This window comes from Cyanistes caeruleus, chromosome 5 (genome assembly GCF_971803275.1).
Source record: "Cyanistes caeruleus chromosome 5, bCyaCae1.hap1.1, whole genome shotgun sequence".
In the NCBI taxonomy this organism is placed as follows: domain Eukaryota; kingdom Metazoa; phylum Chordata; class Aves; order Passeriformes; family Paridae; genus Cyanistes; species Cyanistes caeruleus.
The window spans coordinates 82,956,517-82,974,056 of NC_141705.1; the positions used below are offsets into that span (position 1 = coordinate 82,956,517).

General features: G+C 56.2%; 1 pseudogene; it reads right to left on the reverse strand.

Annotated features, from left to right (window-relative positions):
- Window positions 1-1,656: 1,656 nt before the first annotated feature.
- Window positions 1,657-17,037, reverse strand: LOC147653327 (extracellular matrix organizing protein FRAS1-like; annotated as a pseudogene).
- Between the last annotated feature and the right edge of the window lie 503 nt (window positions 17,038-17,540).

The following is a 17,540-nucleotide window of genomic DNA, read 5'->3' on the forward strand; positions in this document are numbered from 1 at the left end:
GCCCCGCACACCTGAGGCGGCCCCGCGCCGCGCACGCGCTCTGCTGTCCCGAGCTGCGCACGCGCTCCGTGCCCCCGCCCCTGAGCCGGCCCCGCCCCTCCTTGGCCTCGCCCCCCTCGTGCCGCTGTCCCGGGGCCGCCGGGGGCGGCGCGCTCGCACCGGGCGCTCCGCGTCCGCCAGAGGGCGCCCTGCGGGGTCCCGGGCCCACACGGGGGCTCCGCGGCGGGAATCGCCGCCGCCATCCCGGACCCGGAACCGATCCCGGACCCGAGGCCGATGCCGCCTCGATGACGGAGAGGCGGCGCCGCCCGGGACCCCCCGGCAGTTCCCAGGCGCGCTCGGGCTGTGCCCCGTGGCCCCGCTCCTCATGCGGCCCCGCCCCCCGTGCCGCCGGCCCGGGACTCTCGCTCGGCGCCGGGCGAGCCCCGGCCCGGGGGCTGCTCCCGGCGGGCTCCGCTCCGAGCCCTGCGCGCTGCGGCGGGGCCGCGGCTCGGGACGGGGTCTGCCGCGGGGCAGAGTCCTGCCGGTGTCCGCCGGCGGAGCGGTGCCGCCTCTCCCCCGGCCGGCCCCGGGTGGCGGGTCTCGGGGGCGGCGGAGCACGGCCGGATTGGGGTTGAGACAAGGCCGGGGGGACTGGGCACTCCCTCGCCGGGACTCGACTCCCCCCTCCTGCCGCGATGCCGGGACGGGGCTGACCGAAAGCGGGTGACGGAGCCCACAGCCGGAGCCGGGATGCGGGGGTTCGGGTCCTGCGGGTGTCCGCCCTGCGGTCCCGGGCGGTGCCGCCTCTCCCCCGTGGGGCGGATCGGGCTCGGTCCCGGGCTCGGCATCGCGGCGGGAGGGCGGCGCCGGCTGCGGGAGCGCTGCGGGTCCCGGTTCGGACGCGGCGCCCCCGCCTGGGCCCGGCCGGTCCCGCAGCCCCGGAGCGCTCCCGGCCCGGGCCCCCCGCTCCGCCGGCCCCGAGGCCGCGGCGGGGCCCGAGCCGAGCTGGGCGCCCGCGTCTCCCTCCTTCCCTTCCCCGGCGCAGCAGCTCCGTGGGGCTCCGGCCCGCCGCGCCCCAGGGGAATGAGGGAGACCGGCGGGGCGGCGCAAGAAGGGACACCCCGATCACAGCGGGTTTTGTATTTTAGCTTTACTCTCTTCCGGAGGCCAACGAGGAACCCGGCTGCTCCTCGGCTGGCTCACGGGGGTGGCAGATGCCTTCGCCACCCTGCCCAGTTAAGCCCGGGAGAGCTGGAGCAGCACGGAGGAAGGGCGGCGGTGCAGTCGCTAAGACGGGAGCAGGGGGAATTGACAGCTGCCCCTCCTCACCAGACTAAAAAAATACCCGTATGACTTGCAAGTGCACCTGCTTCACTTCCCTGGCCCTGGCCCTTGCAGAGGCCGCCGCTGTCCCTCGGTGGATGAAGGTTCCTGACGGTGCAGCAGCGGCCGCCCGCCGCCTTCGGGACGCCCCGGGGCAGCTCCACCTCGCTGTTCAAGGGGAGCTCCTCGGGAGCACGCACCACCCAGCGAGGTGTCCTGCCTTTGCAATGGCATTAATTCCTTCAGGAACACGAATAAAGTGTTTTTAAAGAGCTTTCTCATGAGTGCCTCAGGGGAAAAAAAAATGAAATTACGGGACTAACATCCTCATCTTCATTTCTTGTACCAGAGGTGAAGTGTGAAGGCCCAGAGTCTACAATTCACCAAGTGTTCGGGAGGTCCTGGACAGAGAAGTCCATTTTGGGCTACCAAAAGCACTGGGTACTCCATACCTGGTAGAGAGCATCCACCTTGAGAGTAAATCCATCAACTCCGGGCATGCTGCTCACCGAGTGGAACTCGGACAGCTGGGAAGCAAAGTGGGCAGAGTCAAAAGGCACAGCGTGGAAATACTTACCCGTCACTTCTGTCTGGTTTCGGTGCTGGAAAGTCAGAGAAGTGTGGTGAGGGATGCTGTCTGCTTTCCCAAGGGAGGCTGGAAGCCAGAGCCCCACCAAACACCTGTGTCAGGGATCTAGTCCGAATGCCCCATCTCCACACGTACACGTGGGCACCGATTGAGGAACACACTCAAAGGGTGGGGGAAAACTGATCTGGTGTTCACAGCTGGCAGCAGCAGCAGCAGCAGCACAAAACATCCCCCACGGGCTCCCTTCCTCATCCCTTTGCAGCCACCGCCTGCCGGTTGCCAGAGCAAATCCCAAACGGGAAGAAGCAGGAGCAGAGCACTCACCAGGAGGAGGAATCGGTGCTTCAGGTACTTGTGGGGCTGGATGCAGCCGTACTGGGGCCCCTGGTTGTAGACGGTGCCCGTGGGGTCGAAGAGGGGCACGTGGCCAGCCCTGCCTGTGCACAGGTAGACCTTCTCCAGCTGCAGCTTGTAAGCGGCGTTGAGGTTTTGTTCGGGGGGCCAGAGCACGCGCCGGTACAGGATCTGCCCGGGGGGAGGTCGGGACAAAGAGGGGCAGGTGAAATTTCCCAAGCAGGAAAACGCTGCCAGAGCCAAGTGTCCGTGTTCAGAAGGGTTGGGGTTGTTTGGGAAGGGCTCGGTGTGTGGGAGTGACAAAACGCGGTGCCAGAGCACGCTGTTCTTTCACAGGGCTGTAAGATGTCAATTACTGCTGTAGAAGAGGCAAAGCTACACGTGGGTTCTGCCCTTTCCTCTCCAGGGAATGGAAGCTGTGAAAGCAGAAATGCTGGGCACAGGCAGAAGAGGAGAGGTAAATCCTACCCTTGGATAAAGCCCCCTTGTAATCCATTTCTGCCAGAGACCTTTCCGATTTGGTGGGGTCCATTAGAAAAACCTTCTCGTTGTTACAGAGCTGAAACTCTGTGTTCAGGGAGTAAACAACTGGAAGTGGGCGGTTTGTCTGCCGGAAGGCGATCGGGATCAAAAACCTGCAACTGGGACAAGGAAGGAAACAAAGGGGAGATGAGTTTGGACGGGTGTGCACCCCAAAGGGGCCGAGCCTGCCCTCCTGCCCTCTTACCGCTCGGGAGCGTGAGCCGGGCAGGGCAGGGCAGGGGCTTGGCTCCAGGCTCTGCCCACGGTGGCGTGGGCTGCACCGTGCAGGGCATCAGGAAGATGGTGTATCCTCCAGAGTAATCCTTCCTGGGAACAGACAGAAGACCCTGCAGCCACCAAGCACAGCTCAAAGCTCTTCACCCAGGGCAGCACCTCTCCCTTGCCCCAGCAATGTCATCCAGCAGTCCCCGAGGGACAAGTGTGACTCTGGGATCAGTCTATCCACAGGCCGCACTGCTGGAAACATTCCTTTCCAAGAGGCTGAGCTGATTTTTCTCGCAGTACAACGGTGCTCCAGCTCTGACCAAGCTCCTGAGCATTCCGTGCTATTGCTGGCGTGGCTGCTGGAGGGGTGCCAGGGAGAACGTGGTGCTGTGGGGGAAGCTGCTGGAGGGGACTGCACCCCCAGCCCTCACCTGTTGTAGGAGCTGGTTGCTCTCCAGAGCTGGTAGGGAGAATCAAAAGTCTGAGCGCTCCACAGCAGCTGCAGGGCAAATTCGATGCCTCCCAGGTGCTCTGGAGTTACCAAAGAGGACCTGACACCTGGCAGGCTGTGGTGCTCCATGACAAACAGCCCTGGGGGAGGACAAGGAGGTGACGGGAGGCAGAGCGCGGAGAGGCCCCACCTCGCAGGGGCAGAGGGGCTCCCGGCGGGGACGGGGACTCGTTCCGCTGCCTGTGCCGTCAGAGCAGAGCTCTGTGTGACCCTGCTCTGTGTCCCTGCCAGGATCGCTGCCCTCACCTCTGAACTTGGCCTGCGTCTTGAACTCGATGACCGGCCGGCCGTCCTCGCGGATGTAGATGGGGATTATCTGCAGGCAGGCCGAGAGCGCGCTGTCCGTCTGGATCCCTGCAAGGACAGCAAGCGCCACTGGGAGCCCACACAGCACCCTCGCTCTCCTCTGCTGGGCTCTGCCAGCCCCAGAAGCGCTTGGGACACCTCCACAAGGCAGGGTTCAGCTGGGATCAGCCTCCAGTGAGCCAGCTGCACGCTCCCTCCGTCAGCCACCGGCTGCCTAAGCCCCCCGCAAGCACAGAGGAAGGCAATATTCCGAGTTCCCCGCTCCCTCAGGACTCTGGGGGCAGTGCAGGAGCTAAGGGGAAAACATGAAGGAACCACTTCTTCCATAGCCCTTGGAGCGCCTCAGGCTCACCTGTCCTCCAGAGAACGGTGTCGTAGAAGAAGGAGAACTCCATCTCGCTGCGGTGCTCCGGGGAAGCCCAGCCCCTCGGTGCCGTCACACAGATGTAGGACACGTAGAGAGGGACGTGGACTGTCAGGAAGGACTGAGCAGAGTCCCTTACCTGGCAATAAAACCCCAGAAAGGGGGTTATGCGCCTTGCAGTGAAGTCAGAGGTGACTCTGGACGTTCTTTACGTGCAGGTACCTCAGACAAACCGGCGTTGTAATGCGGGGGCAGTGCTAAGGCTCCCTGGGACCATGGGACAAAGGAACTCTGGGCACAATTTCACCTCAAAACCCCCCTGATTTCCAAGGCTGTGAATTAAAAATGAGCAATTCTGCTTGCTCAGGCCTCCCAGAGCTCTCCATTTATTATCTGCAGAGTGCAGCTGTACTTTGCAGGCCCTGGAGAATTCGGGGAGATGTTCCAGCCTGGCTGGGGCCAGGCTCCACATGCTCCACTGGGCAGTTTCTCCGGCCAGGCGGCTCCTCTGGGTTTGTGCAAACAATTGGAGCTATAAAAGGAAACTTCATGAACTAGTTCCAGGCTGGCAGGAATTAAGAGAGATGATGCTGGTCCAAGCAATTTAATGGGAGAGCCTGGGGGAGATGGAGTGGGCTGCACGTGGATAACGCAGCCAGGAGAGGACAGTGAGACACCCCAAACAGGGAAAGCCACTCGTTTCTAGAGGAACATTTTTGGCTTCTGGTCTCTTAATTAGGGAATGAGCCAAAATATCCCATGTTGTGGAGCATGGCCTGAGCCGCCTCTGCTCATTTCTATTGGCCGAGAACACAGTCAAACTTATAAAAGGGAGCCCAGCTGAGAACGTTTTGTATTTCCAGTACGGCCCTACATTAAAAGAAACCAGTATTTTCCTGGCACTCTGAAGATTTAGAGAATAAAATAAATGGAAAATGAATGAAATGGAAAATAAATGAAATAAATGAAAAGCACCCAGGCCTCCCAGCTAGTCCCAAATCCAATGAGATTTTTAGGCCAGAATCTCCGCAGCCCCACCGGTGCCTCCCCGCCCGCGTACCCTGTGGTTGACGCTGGTGAAGGGCGTGTTGTCCGTGATGGTCTCGAAAGGCCAGCGGGCTTCCGTTCCCGTCCGTGGGGGCGGCCACTTCCCAGCTGAACTGTATGGAAGACTGGTTGATCCCGGCCTCGCCGCAGCGCTCCTTCATCAGGGCGTACTTGGGGACGTGAAGGTCACAGGGAGTGACACAGACGAGGGGGTAGCCTGGGGAGGGGGATTTCTTCGCACCCTCCTTGGTCACTTCTTCCACGCGGTCGTAGTGACCAGCCACGGTGACCACCTGTGGGAGACCAGAGGGCAGCACTCAGCTGGAGCCGAGGGAAAGGGTGGAAAAAGCCATCCACGCCTCCCACGTTGCCACGGCAGCCCCACTTTCTATTTCCCAAATCCCACTGCGGTTTCCACTCTGTGCTTGAAGGGCACCAACTCACATCCACTCACCACGGGAGGTGCTGGGAGAATCGGGCTCCCCGCTGCCTCCTGATCCAAAATAGTCACTGTGGCAGTGCTGCTGTCTCCTAGAACTGCTTCCACAGGATCATCTGGGCCCAGCACCAGAGAAAAGGACTCGTGCCACTCCCGGTCTTCGTTGGACATGATCTCCACCTTAAACATGATGTGGGCCACGCCTGAGGGAGCGAGTACAAGAAAAACAGAGAGAAGTGGATTCATCACCAGAGACTGCTCTGAAGTTCTCATCCGGACCCTGCTCCCAGCTGTGACCACGGAGACATTAGGATAAAATACGCATTATAAATTTTATTTCCACTCATTGCTGCTAATAATTTACCCAGAGGAGCCCACTATAAACATAAAACTCCAGCTATGACAACTGATCCAATCGATCCGGTGATAGATTTACTAGCAGATGCCATCTGAGGATTAATAGCGACTGTCTTGTAATAGCTGCCTGAAGGAAAAATCTGGGATGCAAAGCACATTCCCATCCCTCGTCTTCCTCACACCAGTGTGCAGAGCCATTTGGTGAGGGCTTCTTGGTCCAGCAACGTGGTCTGAGGTGTTCACAGGCCTATGTTCCTTCAGGAGGACTTGACTCTGCCAAGTGCCAGCGCTTCCTCCTCTGCTCTGATCAGCCTTCCTTTAAACACATCAGCTAATTTTGAGTAACAACATTACAGCAAACTTCATGCTTTTCCAGTGGCTTTTCCCAAACCTCCTGGAAGTCCCTGGCGCGCACAAAACGTCCCTGGTCGCATCCCCACCTCAGACCCTCCCCGCCAGGCCCCTTCACCTGGGCTGAACTTGAGCATCCAACTCTTGGGGTAGTAATCCACGCCGGCCTGTGCCGAGCCGTCGCGGGCGCTGCAGCGCACCTTGGAGGTTCTGTTCTGGTCACCTCTGCGGATCACCGGGATGTTCAGCACAGCCACTCCCTCCGGGCCCGGCGGCTCCCGGCACCTGGTACGCGGCCTCTTCGAACTCGATGCTGGGGGCTGCAGGCACAGCAGGGAGGGGAAAAGCTCCGGGTTTGCACCCCTGACTGGCTCAGCTCAGCTCCTTTCAGACTCGTCTACACGCCTTCGGAGCGAGGGGCTCCTCAAAGCAGGGGCCAAAAAGGCTTGGGTGTGACTTAGGGCAGAACTTAACGAGGGCGTTGGGTTACAGAGGATGGCAAATGATTCTCCCATCCCTGGCATCCCTCTTCTCCCCCCACAGATCTCTCCAGGCTGTGATGCTGTGGAGGGAGAGGAACATCTCCCAGGGGAAGCACAGCAACTTCCAGCAATGGAAACAGGAGAGGTGGTGCGTCTGAGCTCTCTTAGCCAAGCCCTCCCTTCAGCCCAGCACAGGGCTGTGACCACGGCACCGAAGGCATTCACTGCAGCCCTGGGACTGTGCCGACTCCCTGGGAAGCAGCAGGACATCCTTGCAGAGCAGCCTCACTCACCATCTTCCTCATTGGTGACAGTTACGGTTGCCACGTCCATCTTCCCAACCCGAGCTCCGCTCCAATGGTTTCCAAGGGGGCTACTCAGATAGACCTGGAACTGCTCTTCTGGTTCGAAGGCAGAGTCATCACTGATGTGGACGCTGCAGTTCTTCACCTACAGCCAAGTGAAGAGGAGAAAGCAGCGCACACTGATACATCTGATAAAGCCCCGTAAAGGCCAGGCTGTGCCTCACTATCCAGGGTTGCTGTCCATCCTGGAAGAAACCCTTCTATTTTTAGGGCTGCTACTTCAGTGTGGACAAAGCACAGCCTGTTACAGGAGGAGACACATCAGCAAAGACATCTCTTTCCACAATCCCACAGCTCTCTGTAGAACAACCCTGAGTCCTCCTGATGCATCACATTTACATTTCATAACGTAACCAGTTTCAGCATGAAACGCACAGCCCCTTCAGAGTGGCTCACGCTGCTAGGACAAGAATCTGTGCCACCTGAAACCAGCCTGGACAACTCTGCCAGCTCCCTCTGACGACAGAGAGCCGAGGAGGAGACGTGAACCTCTCTCCCAGCACCGGTTCTTCGCTCCCCCACGAGGCAGGTCCAGCTCACCTTCTCCCCTTTGAAGAAGGTGACGCGAGACTCCTCTGCATCCCTCCTCTCCGCGAAGTCCTCCGTGACCTGCGCCGTCTGGCTCCGCGTGTAGCACCTGACGGAGGACTCGTAGCTCAGGTCCCCCGTGCGGAAGATGGGGATGTGCAGGGTCCCTTCCTTCTCCTTGGCCGTGTAGGTGTCCTTGGTGAACTGCATGCTGGGCACTGCAGAGGGGCAGAAACAGAGCCCAGCAGAGCTGAGGATCCTCAGGGAGCCAAGGGGCCAGAACAGAGCAGATAGAGCTGCCAGGGGTAACTTACCGTCTTGGAAAATGTCGTTAATGGCCACGACAGCCTGGAACGGCTTTGCCAGCTCGGCTCCGTAGGGGGAGCTGAGGTAAACAACAAATGTCTCCAGCCCTTCTATCACTGGGTACTGAGCATCGTCCAGGATTGTCAGGGGGCAGAACTGGGAGGAAAGTGGAATTCCTGCTGTTAGACGTATAAAGCTTTCATCCCTCTCAGCACTCACATCTGGCAGTCTAGTGTAAAGCCATTATGTCACTGGGTTTTCTGAATCCATTAATCAATGCAAAGAACGTTCTACGTGAATCCAGCTTATCATTTCAGAGAACAGGGCAGCCATCCTTATCATGGAAGAGGTGGCACGGCCAAATCTCTCCTGGCTGGAGTGCTGATGGGATGGGAGTCTGTGCTTAGCAGACTCATTAACAGTTCTCAAGTGGCCCAGCGAGGATATTCAAAACAAATGGTAGATATGCACAGAAACACAAGACAAGTGTCACCAGGCAAAGCAGACCCAGCAGGAATCCAAGTGGCTCCTCACCTCTCCTGTCTTGCCTGGCCTGAACTCTATTTTTCTGGAGCTGGGGACATAATCAACTCCCGGGCTGGCCGAGGGCGGGTCTGACGTCCGAGTGGCACACCACACCGACGTGGGCGTGGAGAGGTCGGGTCCCTGCCGGAGCACTGGGATCTCAATGTGTCCTGCAGCAGCACGTGCACATGAGAGAGAACAAACTGAGAGAGCACAAACTGAGAGAGCAGCCACGTTCCACAAACCCCTGCCTTGCCCTGCAGCACTGCTCCTGCCCCCAGGCTCCCCCTGGGCACACAGGGAACCAGAGCCCATCCGCACATCTCTGAAGTTCTGCTGTGCCCCGAATCGCTCCTTCTGGCACCTCCTGGTGGTGAAAGCTTCTACAGTGAGCATCCCAACACGACCACCTGCTCCTCACCTGCAGCCTCGCTGACAGTAAAGGTGGCATTCCCCAGGAACAGCGTGGAGGCGTCGTTGGGACCGGCGATGACCGCGTTGGCTGAAGCCCGGCTGCCGATGCGGGCGCTGTTCGAGGTGTCGGCCAGCACCACCTCAAACTCCTCTTCCTCTTCATATTCGCTGTCGTCGATCAGAGTGACATCACAGGTCACCAGGGTGACACCTGGCCCCAAAATGAGGCGGCTCTCATCCGACAGCCCCCGGGACTTGAAGTCGGAGCCGGATTCCAGCACGTGAAGGCTGCTGCCCTTGGCCGATTGGGGGACGGTGTAGCAGATGCAGACACGGTGCTGCTGGCATCCCCTAGGAAGCAACAGGGAAACTCCATAGATCTGTGGAAATACTTTTAATCTGTTTGCTGGAGATACTGGTCACTTAAAAAATAAAGCAGCATTCGGAAAAGAGGGCGAGGAATGAAAAAGAACACCGTCCCTGCTCCTGAACTTGCATGGCAGCTGGCTTAGACATGACTTCCAGGCATGCTCCTAAATCCACACTCAGAAAACCGGTGGCACTTGCCTATTAACATGCAGCCCAGTGACAGGGTCCACATAAAACACTGTCTAGGTCACAGAGAAGCAGCAAACAAATACAAGGGTTTGCTCCTGCTGGGAGCTGAAACAAATCCAAACCCAAGAAGCTTTAACAGCAGAGACAGGAACAAACACACTGCGTGTAGCTTGACGTTTCACAGTCGTGCCACATAACATCGGAGAAGACCCCAAAACCACAAGCAGGCACAGCCCAAGGGCTCGCTCTCTGTCACGAGGGTTCCCCCATGGCCCTCCCATGGGGCTCAGCATGTCCTGCCCAGCCCGACCCACCTTTCCTTTGCACGGGAGCCGAGAGCAAGCCGGCGCTCTCGCTGACGTGGAAGGCGTTCCCGTCAAACTGCAGCGTGGGCTCGTCCTCGGGGTCCGCGACGGTGACGGTGGCCCGGGTGACGTTCCCCAGCAGGGCGTAGGCCGGCATGCTGAGCTCTACGGAAAAGCTCTCCGTGCCCTCGAACACGTCGTCGTCGTTGATGGTGACGGTGGCAGGACTTGGTGTCCTCCCGCTCCTCGAACTGCACCTGGAAGGCAGAAATCCGGCTGCTGTCCTTGGACCGGGCTCTGGAGCTTCCCGTCCTTCCCGTCTCACCCTGCTCTGAGGCGTTCCCTCTTCTGACAGCAAATAACTCGCGTGACTTTAGGAATAAAACACACCCTCCTCGGTGTTTTTAGCACTTTTTGTCTGTTCTTTCCTCCAGGCTCTGTGTGAGGCAGGTGTGGTCGGGCCCACCCACCTGCCCCGCATACTCCACGTAGTCCTGCTCCCCGGGCCGTGATGCGGCTCCAGCGGTGGCCGTTCCCTGCTCGGTGCGGCACAGGACAATGCTGTACCGGTTGAGGTTCCCCACCCGCCTCACGGCGACGCTGACGGAGCCGGCGCTCTCCCTGACCTCGTAGCTGGAAAAAGGGATCGAGCACACACAGGTAACGGGCTGGGGAGCAAACCCCGTGCGGGGCTGCGGGGGTGAGCGTGGCCTCCCTGGGAGATCCGAGGAACAATAACAACCGGGGACTTGGGCGCGGGGCAGCTGCTCCACGCTTTAGGCCCCTCTCCTCACTGACAGAATTGCCTTCCCATGCTGCAGGGAGCTCAGCTAAGAGCCCAGCCCCCAGCCAAGTGCCCCTCGTGCCACTTACCTGCCGTGAGTAAAGCTGAGAAGGGATCGCTGGACGTGGAAGACGTTGCCGCTGACCACGTTGAGTTTGCTGTCCTTCACTAGGAACTGAAAGCTGTCCGCGGTCTCCTGGACCATCTCCTCGTGCGCCACGTACCGAATGAGGCCCTGGTTCACATCCTCTGCCGGGAGGGAACGTCCAAGGAGTTGGGACAGAAATCCCAAGGCAGCTTTGGAGATGAGCAGTGTGGGTCTGCACGGCCACATGGAGCGAGGATCACAGGGAGCAGTTACCCCCTCACCTCCCCTTCCCTCAGCCCCGCAAGAGTGAACTCTCCCCACATTTTGCTGGCTCTGCACAGCTAGCCACACCACTGTGGTGAACACCTCCTGCAAGATCTATAACCCCTCTTCACTGCCCCAAGTCACAGCTCCAGCTCTAACAAGCCTGGAGAACCTGGGACAAGCTGCAGGACACAGGTTGGTGTCTCCAAGAAATTACAGGATTTCTGCAACTGACAGCCAAGTTCAATGCTTACTGTCAACACACTTTGGAGATCTGCCCCTTGTCTTCTCCCCTCACACCTATTTTTCCCTTATTTTAACAAACTGAATCAAGTGATGGAAAAAAGCAGCAGGACACAGCCCAGCTCCATACCCTGTGTAAAGGTGGTCACAGCTGTGCCCGGCTTCAGCTTGTTCTCCACGTGGCCATTTCTGGGACCGGCTGTTATCTCATAGATCAGCTGTTCGTCATCTGTGTCAGGATCTGTCATCAGTAATTCCTTCTTAGTGATGAGATTGGTGGCCTGGATTAAAGCCAAAACCAAGGGAGTCAAACTGAAGCTCCAGCAGTGCAAGTCTGATTGACTGTTCACACAAAAAGCCCGACCATCCCTCTGTTAAAACAGACAAAGGGAAAATCTAGGGATGTGAAAGCACAGAGCGGCCTTGAACTGAGATATCCCACAACGTGTTTGACAACACAACAAAGATTCAAATTTTGCCTCGCATCTGGTTTAATTAAGCCAGGTTTAGTTTAATTAAGAAGACAGATGTGGCTCAAAGAAAAGCAAATTCCAAAGCAGCTGCCCAGCCTTATTTAGCTGGGCCTAAAAGCTAGGACAAATCTTTGGGTTTAACTTAGAAAGTTCTGTTCCACGAGCTGTGCTGACGCTCAGGTGAGGCCCTGCTTGGCAATAAAACATCTGCAAACAGCCTCAGATTGAAGGACTCACTCAAGACAGTTCGCACAGCCTTGGAGAGCCTCCAGGAGAGCACTTTTCAAATGCCCTCAGGTGGATCTGATTCAGTTCTACCACATTTTGCTTTCTCTTCAAAAGCAGAATGTTTTTGACAGCAGGAGAAAGAGAGAAAATTGAGCTGCTCGAGGAGCAGGAGTGCTTTTCCTGAAGTGAGGAGTTTGAGCTGAGATAGCCATTTCTTAATGCAATTTCTTACTACAGCGTTTTCCACTCATTTTTTTCTGGGAAGAACCAAAGTGTTGCTTTACAGTTAGTGCTGGCTCCTCAGAAACAAGCTGAGAGTTTTATGGGGTTTTGTTTGGATTTCAGCACAACAAAGGCATTTGTTTCACAGCAAGAAACTCCTGCACCGTATCCTTGGAAAGCCATCTATCTCTGCCGCACATCATCAAGACATCTCCACCGTCAGCAAAGCTAAAAATGTACCCTGGGGAGGGTATTCTCCATCCCAAAAATCAAACTGCTGAAGGATGAGGATGCTCTCCTGCGAAGCCCCTTCTCCTGGAGCAGCCTGAGAAGCAGCCCAAGCTGAGGCCAGGCAGCTGTTACCTTGCCATCCGTGTACTCCAGTCACTGCAGGCCCAGGTTGGTGACCACCCTGGGTGTCCCGTCATCCACAGGGAGGATGTCCACCTGGAAGCGCTGCGGTGCTGCCGTCACCACCTGACACCAGTTCAGAGACACGGGGGTTACTGTGCGAGTCAGAGCCTCAGCCACCACGTCACCAGCTCGGCTCCCTTCGGCTCTGCTGGCACCAAGGGCAGAGTTTGCAGGGAGGGGAAGAAGCAAAGACGTGACCGAGAACATTCAGTCAGCATCTCAGTCCCCCCTGCCCCGAGAGGAGGCACCTCCCTGTGAGCTCCCAAGGCCCCCTCCCATCCCTTCTCCTCCCTGACCTTCTTCCCTCCCTCCTGCACCACGAAGAGGGGGCTGGTGCCGTCGGAGACGGTGAGGGTGAAGCGGTCCCTGAGCGCGCTGCCGCCGCCGTGCCTGCAGCTGCCGCGCTTCTGGTAGATGTGATGTCATCCCTGGTGAAGGTGGTGGCCTGCAGAGGACGCTGCCCGCGGCCGCTGCGCTCCATCAGCCCGTGCCGGGGCGGCTGCACCGCCCCGAACGTCAGGGACTCCACCTGTGCCCGGACATGGAGGGGCAAAGCTGGGGACACGACCTCAGGACACTGCCCTTCCAGCTCAGGAGGCCCGGACAGGGATTCTGGCCAGGCAGCTCCCCTGCGTTGGTGTTCCCAACACAAGGGTTAGCACAGAACATTCCTGGTTCCCCCTGAGCCCCGCCCTGTCCTTGTCCCTCTCCCAAGGGATTTTGTTTTGTAGGTGTCTCCCTATAAAACAAGGCACATCCCACCGAATTCCTGCTTCAGCTGGTCTGAGACAGCTCCCACCCACCCCTGTGCCTGCTCCACGAACACAAGAGCAGCCCCCAGTCCTGCAGCCATTCCGGGCAGTGTGTCCCTTGCCACTTCTGCCAGGGCAAAAACCTTGGGGGCAGGATTTTGGCTCAGGCAGCCAGATCTCTCGCTGCAGGGGAAACAGCAGTGAGATAGAGCCAGTGTTCGACAGCTCAGCCTCTGGCCAGACCCAGGAAGAAGAGGAAGTGCCATTTCCATCCATGCTGAGCATAAATTCAGCATTAAGTCTTTAAACACAAGCCCAGATGTGCAGCACAAGAGGGGAGCAAGGAGGCTGGGGGTGGTCCTGCCTTACCTCTGTGTCAGCATCTGTCGCTTTGAGCTCAAACTCCGTGATGGTTTTTCTCACCCCTTCCTGAACTGTCATCCCAAAGATTTGCACGATGGGCAAGGAGTCATCCACGGGGTTTATGGTGATGTCAAATGTCTGGCTCACCTGGGACAGGAAGAAAAGCTTCCCTTGCCGAATTCAGCCTTCCAAGAGTGTGACTTCACCGCAAGAGCACAGCGATCCCCAGTTTGGGTCTCTTCATTTCAGCCTTGTCTGAGCTGCTAAGCCCAGATCACTTCTTTATCCCTCCCCACTCATTAATTCTCCCTCTTTCTGTGATATTTACGGACATCCACTTTCCCTCCCTCTCTCACTCTCCCTCTATGTGCAGCTAGACTTCTTCTCTTTCAGAAAGCAGGAAAAAGGCATTTCTCCAGGGGCTGGCTGTCGTCACTACGCTGTCAGTGCACTGGATCAAAGCTGAGCTCCAGCAACAGTTGGCAAGCAGCTGAAAACCAGGCACCCAGCTCTTGGTGAGCCCACAGGGCAGGTGGCTCCCTGTTCCCTGCACAGGCCTTCCTCCCTCCCTGACCTGAGCGATGTGGGAAATCCCACAGCAGGAGAAGGAGGAACAGCCACATCTGCCCACTCAGGCAAAAGTCAGGCTGGGACTGACCTCGTTTGTCCCATCAGACACAGAAAAGGTGAAGGCATCCGTGTGCTTTTCCTCCTCACTGGTGTGGATGTACTGGATGCTGCCAGAGGCCAAGTCTGCCTGGCTGAAGGAACTAATTCTTGTCCCTGGAAAACGAACAACAGGGAGGAAATGTGCAGCAGAAAGAGCAAGGCAGGGAAAAACTACGGGAAGCAGGACATATTTAGGCATGAGGACTCGGTTTTGGCTGGTTCTGATCCAAGGCAGGCTGCCCCGTGAACCCTCAGCTGAGCCAGGGATTTAGCTGGCACAGAGCCTCCTAAAATTTCCTTCTCAAAAAGAAGTCCAGGCTTCTTTTCATCTCCTCCTGTTGGGAGTGGGCCTCCTGGGGCAGAGAAGCTGGGAGAAAAACTGTCCATGTAACACTTGGATTGTCGCTGCTGGGCAGGACTAAGCCAACCGTGGCATCGCTGGGGATGAACCGAAGGCCTCCTGGCCTCACAGCAGTTTTCCAAAATGCCTTCCAAGGATCTCTTCTCTCTGCCCTTCCTTATACCCCTGCATTTAGTACCCAGTCCCATTTTCAGCACTGATTTATAGTGACATCTTTACAGCCCATTAGGTGTGACACAGCCACAGAAAGGTACCTGACAAGCATTTTAAAAAACACTTGAGCATTTTTAAATCTCTTTGCTACGTTCAACAGTTTTTACTGCTGCTGTCAACCAACATCCTGACAAGAAGTTTGCCACCAATATATCACACTAAATGGCTGCTGACAAGTGCTGGCCACACTACAGAAGACACCAGGATCTGATTTAAATAAATGAGCCACAATGGAACGATCAGCTAATATTTCCTCAGAGCTCATCAGCTGGAAAGGTTTGGGTTCTCTTTTGAACACTTCAGTATTCTCTCCTTAGGTTTAGGTCATTTGAATCATTACAGCTACTTCTCAGTCTGTGACTCGGTAGCCTTATTGGTCCCTCACAGACATGAAAAAGCAGAGAAATCAGAATCATCATCAGATTTTAAATAACAGGAGGAATAAAGCCCTTAATTCAAGTCTCCCAAGTACAAGATTCGCTGGTTAGTTTGCAATTTAGACAAAGATACTGCAAGTTTTTAATTTACTCTCACAGCAGAGAGTAGTTTGCTTATTATAACTCATTCACTATTCCTGCCCTTTCAACATGTTTTTGTGAGAAGATGAGGCAAACCACACACCCAAACTGAGCTGTACAGGGACCGTCTGCATCTTGAAAACACAGAGCAGATATTTCCGCTTTCATCTCACGTTAACGAGAAATATAAAGTTAAGAAGAAATACAACCTTAGATGAATATAATAAAATCAGAAGAGCGTATTTTATGACACCACAGATCAAGATTAATTCATCAGGGAGAGGCAGCACACTCGCACAGTCAGCAGGCACGAAAGGCAGCTCTGAAATTCAGATCACATCTGCAGAACTGACCAACCCCCTTCCCTGAACAACCAGAGTTCATTATCCAGCACAACCATCACACCCCAACATCGCTTCCTGTTAAACTCAGTAGACGGTTCCCTTCCTCTCTCCACAGCACAGCTTAGGGAAACAGGCTGGGCTTTAGGGATCAAGGGACATACTGGCCAAGAGGAGGACAGAAAGCACCAAGGAGGACAGTCTGTGCACCAAGATGAGCCGTTCCCAAGGACATTAAGGGATGGATTCTTTGCTGTTCACAGCAAAGGCCAAAGGTTTTCCTGGGAGAAAAGGAAAACCTACTGCAGAAGCAGCAGTAGGGCCAGAAACTGGCCCAGAGGCTGAATAAATCCTAAACTGGGATTATTGGGCTGCTCTGCCTCCACTCACCTTATTCCCTAACCCTCTGGGCTCATTTATTTTAGCTTTGATTTCTAACAGGAACTGGAATTGTGTGTCGCTGCCTCTGGGCATGTTTTTCCTGCAATGAATGTTTAGGGCTCAAAAGCCTCCAGCATTTTGCTGCTGTGAGAGCCCAACACCTCCCAGCTCACCTGGGGAAGCCACGTGCTCCAGATGCCCCAGCTGTGGCTGCCAGGTGACCTTCAACTGGAGCTGGGAGGCTTCGCTGTCCTGGTCAGTGGCCGAGAGCTGGAGGGTTCTGATTGTCTTTGCCGAGTTCTCATCCAACACCAGCCCCTCGTTAGTGATGATGGAGGGGGGAAATCTGTCCTCTGGAAGGGTTAAACACAAAGCTGAGTTAGGAGATGCTTCTTCCCGTGGGTGCTTGGGCAGGAAAACAAAACACACGCACAAATGTTTTGATAATTCCAAACCAGGAACTTTAGGCCTTGCCATTGATCGGGGTTGATAACATTATAATGTCTTATAGACGATCTCAACAAAATGTGAAAGATACTAAGGGGAATTTTTCTACCTTTTCACTGAGTTTGTCAGAAGCCAAAGAATGAACCCTTACATCTGCAAAATCTCCCCGTGCCCCTCACTTCAAAGGCCTTGGAATTGACGGCGCATCAAAACCGAGTCTCAAGAATTACATTTCGCCTTGCAGTACATGTGGGATGGAATCTGGGAGCAGCCCTGAGCGCTGCAGCAAAGAAAGCATAACTGCCTTTTACCTATGACATGGATGTAAAAAACCCGGTCCATCAGTTTGTTGCCATCTGCATCCATCACATCAAAGGTGAAGGGGAAGTTTCCACCAGGATCCCTTTCCTGTGGCTGGCATTTTCACCACATGCCCTGGAGAGAGGGACAGCAGAAAAGAGATGCTTCCTTACAGGCTGCAGCTTCTAATTCTTACTTTGGAAGCAGGCTGACCCCATCAGCTGAGGCACCTGGGGCTTGACAGAGCTCCAGAATTTGGGTTTCACAACTTTCTCTCTTTATTCTTTTTCTCCTGCTGAGAGAGCTGTTTTAACATCTGTTCAATGATACAGGGTTCTGCTCTAATCTTACTTCTTTCCCTCCCTCTCTCATAAAGAATCACAGAATCATGGAATATCCCAAACTGGAAGGGACCCATAGGGATCATCAGGTCCAGGATGTTAAGAGTGTGTTATCCCCTTCTTGCCTCCCTGCCCCACCTGCCCCAGCCCCCGTGATTTCGCGGTCTGTTCCTATGTCCCCAAACCCCACGGCGGATTCCGCGGCGCCCCCTCCCCTTCCCCATCCTCATCCCTCTCCCGTCTCCGACGTGGCAACCGGCGAGCTCCCCGCTCCGTGTTCCACAC